This window comes from Haemaphysalis longicornis, unplaced genomic scaffold (assembly GCF_048455015.1).
Source record: "Haemaphysalis longicornis isolate Haplotype H1 unplaced genomic scaffold, Haemaphysalis longicornis Haplotype H1 scaffold_1, whole genome shotgun sequence".
NCBI lineage: Eukaryota > Metazoa > Arthropoda > Arachnida > Ixodida > Ixodidae > Haemaphysalis > Haemaphysalis longicornis.
Genome location: NW_027526203.1, coordinates 122,551,290 through 122,560,410, shown reverse-complemented (window position 1 = coordinate 122,560,410; position 9,121 = coordinate 122,551,290). Strand labels below are relative to the sequence as shown.

At 51.0% G+C, this 9,121-nt stretch overlaps 1 pseudogene; it reads left to right on the top strand.

Annotated features, from left to right (window-relative positions):
* Positions 1-5,978: 5,978 nt before the first annotated feature.
* On the top strand, positions 5,979-7,260 carry LOC144165773 (uncharacterized; annotated as a pseudogene).
* Positions 7,261-9,121: the final 1,861 nt, after the last annotated feature.

Sequence of the window (9,121 nt, the reverse complement as noted above, 5' to 3'; positions counted from 1 at the left end):
CCTATCCCAGCAGCTTATGAAGCTTCGCGAATGATCCCGACTGCAGCACACGGTTTTTGTTTTCAAGGAAGTGCGCTAGCTTCATTATCGGCTCCTTTTGCTTTTAGAATTCGTGAAACACACGTGTATGATGCTTAAGAATGTAGTATTTTTCTACTGACTATTAAGGCGCAAAAGAACAAAAGGTGTCAGAATTTGGCGAAACACACATGGACAGTCGTATTTTTTTGTGGCAGCATAGACTTTTACTAAGCCATGTGAAATAGCTGAGCCCAATGCAGCGAGTGCATGCCGCCTTGAGATCACTTACCATAAAATGTTTGCTTCACCTCTTGAATAAGTGACCACTCCAGTTTGTGGCGCAAAATATTTTAATATTTGAACCAAGCTGAACAGTGGTGCACAGTTAGAAAACTTTAACCGGAACAATTTCACGGACAATGAGCTTTCCAAAGTTGTGGTAATTATTGTGATACTTGAGAAGTGGGATAGATGACTAAAATTAACTCCAACGAATCATAAATGCTCTGAAGTTACAATATCCTAAAGTAACTGCCAAACTTGAAGGTCTGCTAGTTTTTAAATTCAGCGATGCCTTTTTCAAACAGGGTATTTCACCTGCCTTCGAGCCCGTATCCTCGGCTGGGTGTTGCTAGAATGGCTTTCAAAACATGGCAAAGCGTTTTTTTTTACAGAAAAACATTGATGGCCATTAAAAATACCTTCTGATATTTTTTACTAACATTTCGGATCTTTTCACTGCCGGGCTGTTTATTAAGCTCTTGGTTGGAAGAGAAAAAAATACCAACAAAATTCCGCGCGCATGTAAGTGTGCATTTCGTGAAGAGCGCACGGCTTCATACAGGCTTTTGTGGGCTTCCGCCACGTCAGGGGCTCACAAAAAAGAAAAGGCAGTGGCTATTTTGCCGGCAGCCGGCAGATTAGCCTGGGAGAAAAGTTGCCGGCAGTTCCTTCCCATTGGCTGGCCCAGACCACGTGATTATTCTGCCGGCACTTTTCCGCGGGGGCTATTTTGCCGGCTGCCGGCACATTTGCGGGCGGGCTATTTTGGCGGCTGCCGGCACATTTCCGCGCGGGCTATTTTGCCGGCTGCCGGCAGATTAGCTCCGGAGAAAAGTTGCCGGCAATTCCCCGGCGATGCTGCCTCTCGGCGCCAATGCTCCGGCAGCCGGAGATGTCAACTTTAACGTTGGTGACAAGTTTTCGAGCTTTGCCGAGGTACTGAATTACGTCAAGCTATAGAAAGAACGAGTCGGCAAGATTGCAGCGGGCATGTGGAACTTTGACACACATGACTCCGTCATGTGTAATTGGTGCTTGCTTTGGTACCACTTGTCGTGTGTGCGTCTCAGCAAGCAGCCGAGAGCTAAGTTTCGCCGTGTATTTGTGAGTTGCTGTTTTAAATGCATAGCATTTTAGTAACTCACAATGTCACGCGGCGTTGGCGTGCGCTGTCGTAGTCCGCATGCGCGCCTTGTCGTAGTCCGCGTCCGCAGCCAGGAAGAAATAACAGTTTCCGGCGCCCGGTTTCGAACCCATGACGCCGCGGGCGGAACGCAAGGTGCCCGGCGCACAACCGACCGAGCCACGAAACCGACACAGATTTCGATGCACCGAACGCGCCTTATATCCTTCACTCATTTCTCGTTTGTTTCGAAAGCGCCACAAGTTGTCCCGCGCTTCCAAAAGATGGCGACACGGGTCCCGCGATCAAGAGATACGACTTGCCGGCGCACCCCCTCGGAAATGCTGTGCATTTGATCGTGCCCCTCGCGAGGGGGATGTCTTTTTAATCTGTCTGATTGTGTTTAGTATATGAAAGCAAAATCAGATGTTTTTGGACGTCTGTCTGCTTTGCATAATTCCATGCAGAAATATTGTTTTAAATGCATAGCATTTTAGTAACTCACAATGTCACGCGGCGTTGGCGTGCCTTGTCGTAGTCCGCATGCGCGTCTTGTCGTAGTCCGCATGCGCGCCTTGTCGTAGTCCGCAGCCAGGAAGAAATAAAATAACAGTTTCCGGCGCCCGGTTTCGAACCCATGACGCCGCGGGCGGAACGCAAGGTGCCCGGCGCCCTACCGACCGAGCCACGAAACCGACACACATTTCGACGCACCGAACGCGCCTTATATCCTTCACTCATTTCTCGTTTGTTTCGAAAGCCCCACAAGTTGTCCCGCGCCTCCAAAAGATGGCGACACGGGTCCCGCAATCAAGAGATACGACTTGCCGGCGCACCCCCTCGGAAATGCTGTGCATTTGATCGTGCCCCTCGCGAGGGGGATGTCTTTTTTTTACTGAAGTTCGTGTTTAAAATTTCATTATTGAAATAAACAAAGGCGAATTCTAGCCATGCAATCTTGGTTTTTTGACTGATCATTTATTTCTTTATTGTGCGACTTTGCTTGAGATTCTACAAAGGAAACACCAAGGAACATTCACTGTCGGTAATCATAGTCCAAGTTCGCGGCGGGCTGAGTCAAAGATCGACATGCCCGCTGCAATCTTACCGACTCGTTCTTTCTATAGCTTGACGTAATTCAGTACCTCGGCGAAGCTCGAAAACTTGTCACCAACGTTAAAGTTGACATCTCCGGTTGCCGGAGCATTGGCGCCGAGAGGCAGCATTGCCGGGGAATTTCCGGCAACTTTTCTCCCGGGCTAATCTGCCGGCATCCGGCAAAATAGCCCGCGCGGAAATCTGCCGGCAGCCGGCAAAATAGCCCCCGCGGAAATGTGCCGGCAGCCGGCAAAATAGCCCCCGCGAAAAAGTGCCGGCAGAATAATCACGTGGTCTGGGCCAGCCAATGGGAAGAAACTGCCGGCAACTTTTCTCCCAGGCTAATCTGCCGGCTGCCGGCAAAATAGCCACTGCCAAAAGAAAATACTGAGCACAGAAAATACAAGCGCATGTGAGCGTGCGCCTCGGGACGAGCACCCAGCATCATCCAACTTGCCCTTCTAGAACACTCTGCCCAGCGTTTGTGACGTGATCTCTCGCGTGCTATTCTACTCGCCAGTTCACGTACGCTCGCGCCGGAAATAGGCAGCACCGAACAGCTCGCGCTGCAGACGCCCAGTTCGCGAACCTGGCAGCCGCCGTTTCGAGCACGTGCTACACGGTCCATCTTGTTAAATATGTTTAAGCCAACACACGAAACGATGCTGGCCAGCCACTCATGGAGAGCTTTCAGGAGCAAGTTAGGAAATCCATGTCCGGTGGAACAGCCGGGTCTCCGACGAAGGGAGAGAGAGAGAGAAATTACTTTATTTTCCAAGCAAGTTAAGTAGGAACGCGTGGTGGCTGCCGGCCGAAAGCTGCCGGCGGCAGTGGCGGCTCGGTCAACGAGAAGTAGCCTCGACCTCGGTTGCGGGCAGCCGAGCGCGTCCTCCCACTGCTCGACGCTGGAGATGGGGTGGAATGGGCTTCGAGGACAGGCCCACATGCCGTGGCTTAGTGCGTCCAGGGAGTCACAGAGCAGTTGGCCGCTGGGAACTCAGAGGAGTAGGTCTTGTGGAGGAAGGATCGACGGGCGAGGCAGTTGCTCTGAAGGAGTCGCCATAGGCGCTTCTGAGCGTTGGTGAGGGATGTCTGGGCAGCGGGAAAACGTCGACGGGAGAAGCGATAATGCTCTGTGGCTTCTTGATACGAGAGCAGACGACCGCGTGCCGACCGAGCACTGTGTTAGAGAGCAGGAGCGAGCCCAGCGCAGCTGTTCAGTTCTCGTGCTGATTTGTGAGCCGCCTCGTTGCCTCCACACCAGTGGCGGCCGGGGTCCGGACGATGTCGAGTTGTTGAGTATGGGTATTTTGGAGAATCTTGAGTACTATAGTCGAAAAGCTACCACGAATGAAGTTTTCGATGGCCGTCTTCGCATAAGTGATTATATTTGTGTTGTGGCAGCCTGCCGCCTCTTCCGCCGTTGCGGGGTAAGATGTCCGTACGGTGAGGAAAGTGACCGGGGGAGAGCCCGCCAGCTCTCCTGTTCCTCCAGCCTTTCACCATCGGTACAAGCTGGGGAAATTTTTTTGTTAACATATATGGCTGAACAGTGTGGCCAGCGATTTGTCAGGTCAGCATTTGTATTTTCATTACGAAGGTAGAACGACTAAGTAAAATGGTGGTTTCACTGAATAAAAACTCCTATGAGCATAAAATTTTGTTCAGGCATCTGTTGAGTCTAATTTATTTATTATGTCCTCCGCATTTATATTTCCGTAAAAGCAATATTGGTGGATTACAAAACGGGCACAAAACCCATAGAAAACACATACAAAACCCCTCGGTAACTTCAGAACAGTACGCCTAAGGAGACTTTGAAAATAAAGTATTCCAGATATAGCTAAAATAAATGTAACCGCGATAGATATGTACGAAGTAAAAAACGGACATACCAGGAACATCTGAAAAACGTCAGTAAATTATGTCTAAATACCGTCCACAAATGAAGCAGCAGCAACATGGAGAGTACGTCTTTAGCATAGTTGAAAGACATCCGATATTAAGGTACCAGCAACGTTATGATATTAAGGTACCAGCAACATTTTCATAAATGTATTGCACGCTGTACGGATGTCTAATAGAGATACTGCTGGTACATAGACGTTCGGATCTTTTTGGGACGTCGCATAGATGTTAGTGGTTTGCTGGAAACTCTTTTACGCATAAACCTCAGGTTTACCTCCGCTACATAGACGGCATCTTCATGATTTGGGTACATGGTCGCGCGACTCTAAACACGTTTATATCTCATCTCAATTCCTCCCATCCGAGAATTAGATTTTCCTGCCAGCATTCTGAAAAAGAAGTGAACTTCCTGGATACTACCGTCATTCTAGACAACGGTAAACCTAAAACTACGATTTTTAGAAAACCAACAGGCAGGAAGCAGTATCTAGATTATAAAAGCCATCACCCGAGAAACTGCAAACAAGGGATCTTTGTAGGACAAGCCACCAGATTTAGAAGAGTATGCAGTGATGGCAGGGACTACGTAAAGCATCTAGACAAACTCAAGTTTACCCGTATGAACAGGAACCTCCCCAAAAGCTCGCTCGATTAGGCGTACCAACGTGCATCCAATCTCAAAAGGGATGACGTGAACAACGAACAGCGACAAAACGAAAGCGCCAGGCCGCTTGCCCTAATAACTAAATTTTCAAACGCCCTCCCAAACGTAAACAATATCCTGCGCAAATACTACCCCATTTTAGGCAGTAACGACCGACTTAAAAAGACGTTCCCGGAAGCCCCAAAGGTTACCTACCGGAAAAATAGGAATATAAGAGATATTTTAGTGCATGCTAAAACAGGGCCTTCAAAGCAACCAGTCATAGCCAGCTGCTCCCGTCCCAGATGCAATACTTGCAGGCACCTGCAGACAGACTGCATTGCAAAAAGCACAGCCAGTAATTATGTTCACAAGATTATTTCAAGTTTTACGTGCACTTCATCCAACATTGTGTATGTGTTCGAATTCTCAATGTGCCACAAACAGTATATTGCCGCGATCCATGCATTGGGTTTGTTTATTTGTGTTTTGATTTTGGCGCCCGGCTGCGCCGGTCTGTGTTATCGGTGTTGTCTGTGGGCCAAGGGAGGCGCGTGTTCCGTTCTTACTTTCTGTGCCGCATGTGTTATCTCTTCTGACAGCGAGACCGTTCCGAACTAACGTGAACAGCCTAGAATAATCTTCGTTGATCTACAGTGTTCTGGATACACTTCGACTATTCCAGAAACCCTCGCGCCGAGTGATAAATTCCCGCAAAGCAGATGCCTTGGCATTCGAATCGTCAACGCTCGCCTTCGCACGTCACTTTGTTGATTGCTGCTTCCCCGCCTGTGTATTCTTTGAGTTGTTAGGGGAGCGCAAGTTCACTCCAATAAACGTGTTTTCCTTGAAGAAAACTGCGTCGTCTCTGGCTTCGTGACATCTGGTGGAGGTGCTGGGTACATGAACCCTAAACCATCTGCAAATCGCCAAGCAAGCCCCACTCGTCCCAGCCGCCGACAGGAAAGCCTCCCACCCGAACTCGCTCTACTACCGAAGAAAGTTACGAAGGAAGACGTCGCTACCAAATCCATGGTCAACCAAGCCAATCCTCCCGTCGTTCTGCAGCAACCTCGGGAGCCCCCATCATTCCGAGGACCTCCTGGGGAAGACGCTGAAGAGTGGCTGGAGAAGTTGGAGCGCGTCTGAAATTTCCACCGATGGGATGACGAAGAAACCTTGAGGAAAGTGTTTGTCTACCTCGGAGACTCGGCTCGAGTCTAGTTTGAAAATCACGAGAGCTCGCTAACATCATGGGGCATCTTCAAAACAGAATTTTTGAAAACGTTCACAACTGTGGTGCGTAAAGCTGAGCATTGTTACAGACGCGAATACAACACCCTAACGAAGGTGTTGTAGTGTTCGTTGAGGAGATGAAGATGCTGTTCCGACGGGCTGACCCCGAAATGGCAGAAGAGAAGAAGGTGCTCTTTCTAATGCGGGGCGTAAAGCAAGAGCTCTTCGCTGGACTAATTTGCAACCCCTCAAGAACCATCCCTGAGTTCGTAACCCAGGCGTCCATGATCGAGAGGACCCTGGACATGCGTTCGAGGAAGTACGATCGACCACACAACGCGTTTTTGGCGAAACCCATCAACGCCCCTGGATTCGCAACAGAAGACTTACGGGAAAGAATCCGCAACGTCGTTCGCGAAGAACTGAGGAAACTTTTCCCAATAACGCCGCAACCCCAAGTCGCCTCCCTGACCGACGTTATCCGAGAAGAAGTTCAATACGCGCTGGGGACTTCTGCGCCACAAGATATGGCCTACGCCGAAGCTGTTCGTCGACCCCGCCCTGCTCCAACTCGTCGTCAAGAGGCCCCGCCATACTGCCGCCCAGTGTCGCCCGCCCGACCCCCTGTGGTCCAAAACGAGACGCCGAGGAAGACGGGCGTATGGCGAACTCCCGATAATCGTCCTCTGTGCTACCACTGGGGGGAGGCCGACCAGATCTGCCATCGCTGCCCTTACAAGAGGCTTGGTTTGCGAGGGTACTCCGTCGACGCACCCCGCCCCGACCCGGCCAGCGCCCATCGGAGATCGAAGAATACCTGTCCAACACCAGACGTGGACCAGCCCGTTTCAACCGATCACCGTCGCCGTACCCATACCAGTCGCGGAACCGCCGTAACAATGCTGATTTCGCTCGTGGAATGTCCCCCAGCCCACGCGGGGGAAACTAAAAGCAGCAACTTCTGGAGGGGAAGTTGCACAACGGCGGAAAAATGAAAACCCTCCACCGACGCAAGGGCGCGCCGAAGACCGTGAATCACATGCCCTCATCGCGACGACCGACCGAATCCTGACGATACTCGCGAACACTACGACAGCTACACGGCGCGACGCGTACCCTACACGACCGAGACTGCCGCTGAAAAGGCGACGACAACGACGACGCACAGTGCCCGACCGTCAACACGCACAAGCCGAGATGCGACGCCCCGACGCACCCGGAACTCGAGGAAGGCGACGTCCGACGTCCAGTTGTCCATCGACGGTTTTGACGTAGTCGCCCTCATTGACGCGGGAGCTGACTGCTCGGTAATGAGCGCGTCATTCGCGTCTAAGCTGGAGAAAATTATGACAAGATGGGACGGTCCGCATATACGCCCAGCAGGAGGCCACCTCGTGACGCCAAGTGGAACGTGCACATCGCGCGTCACCATAGACGGCACAACGTACCCAGCGGCATTCGTCATTTTGCCTAACTGCTCCCGCGATGTAATTCTCGGAATGTACTTTTTGACGGACAACGGCACACTCATTGATTTTGCAGACCAAGTCGATAACTTTTTCCTCCACGACGCCGCACCCGAACCCCAAACACCGTGCTGCTGTAAGTATCGCCGACGATCACGTCACCCTGCCACCCCGCGCAAGCTTGATGATCACCGTATACTGTGAAGATGCTGCTCCTGACATCAACGCTATCGTAGAGAGTTACCAAAATTTGCTTTTCGACCGTGATGTCTCCGTCGCAAAAGGCATTTTGTGCTTTAAGCAATGCAAATCCCACGTTTTGGTCACTAGTTTCACCGAGGAGTACCAGCATCTAAACAAGGGCACTACAATTGCGTTCCTTGATGAAACTCAAGAAGCAAGTCAAGTGATGGCGGTCGCCAACTTTGAACACGCACGCGCAGATGCTTTCAAGCTGCCGCATCGTTTCGACGTGAACCCGGCTCTGCCGCAAGAAAACCGGGACGAATTATTGCATTTGCTGCGCCGCTACAGGGAGTGTTTTTCGTCGAACTCAAAATTACGTCAGACACCCCTAGCGAAGCACCGAGTTATAACCGAGGATTGAGCCCGACCTACCGGACAGTTACCGTACCGCGTCTCTTCACACGAGCGCGAAGCCATCCTGACTCAAGTCGACGACATGCTCAACGGCGATATTATACAGCCATCGAAAAGTCACTCGGCTGCGCCGGTCGTACTCGTGAAGAAAAAAGACAGCACGCTGAGGTTCTGCGTTGACTACCGGCGATTGAACAAGATCACCAAAAAGGACGTGTACCCCCTGCCACGAATCAACGACGCCCTTGACCACCTCTGCCACGCGAAGTACTTCTCATCGATGGATCTCAAGACAGGCTACTGGCAAACTGAAGTGGACTAGAGAGATCGAGAGAAGACTGCATTCATAACCCTGGATGGCCTATACGAGTTTAAGGTGATTCCGTTTGGGCTATGCACGGCACCAGCCCCGTTCCAAAGAGTCATGGACACTGTTCTAGCTGGCCTGAAGTGGCACACGTGCCTCGTATACCTCGACGACGTTGTGGTATTCTCCCGGACTTTCGACGAGCACCTTGCAAGGTTGGAATCTGTACTCGAGGCCATCCGTACGTCTGGGTTAACGCTGAAGCCTGAAAAGTGCCGCTACGCGTACGAGAAATTCAAGCTTTTGGGCCATGTCGTCAACGCCGCGGGAGTCCTGCCTGACCCGGCGAAAACTTCAGCCATAGCGAACTTCCCAAGACCGAAATATAAGAAGGGCGTGCGCAGATTTCTCGGACTGTGCGCATACTACAGGCGCTT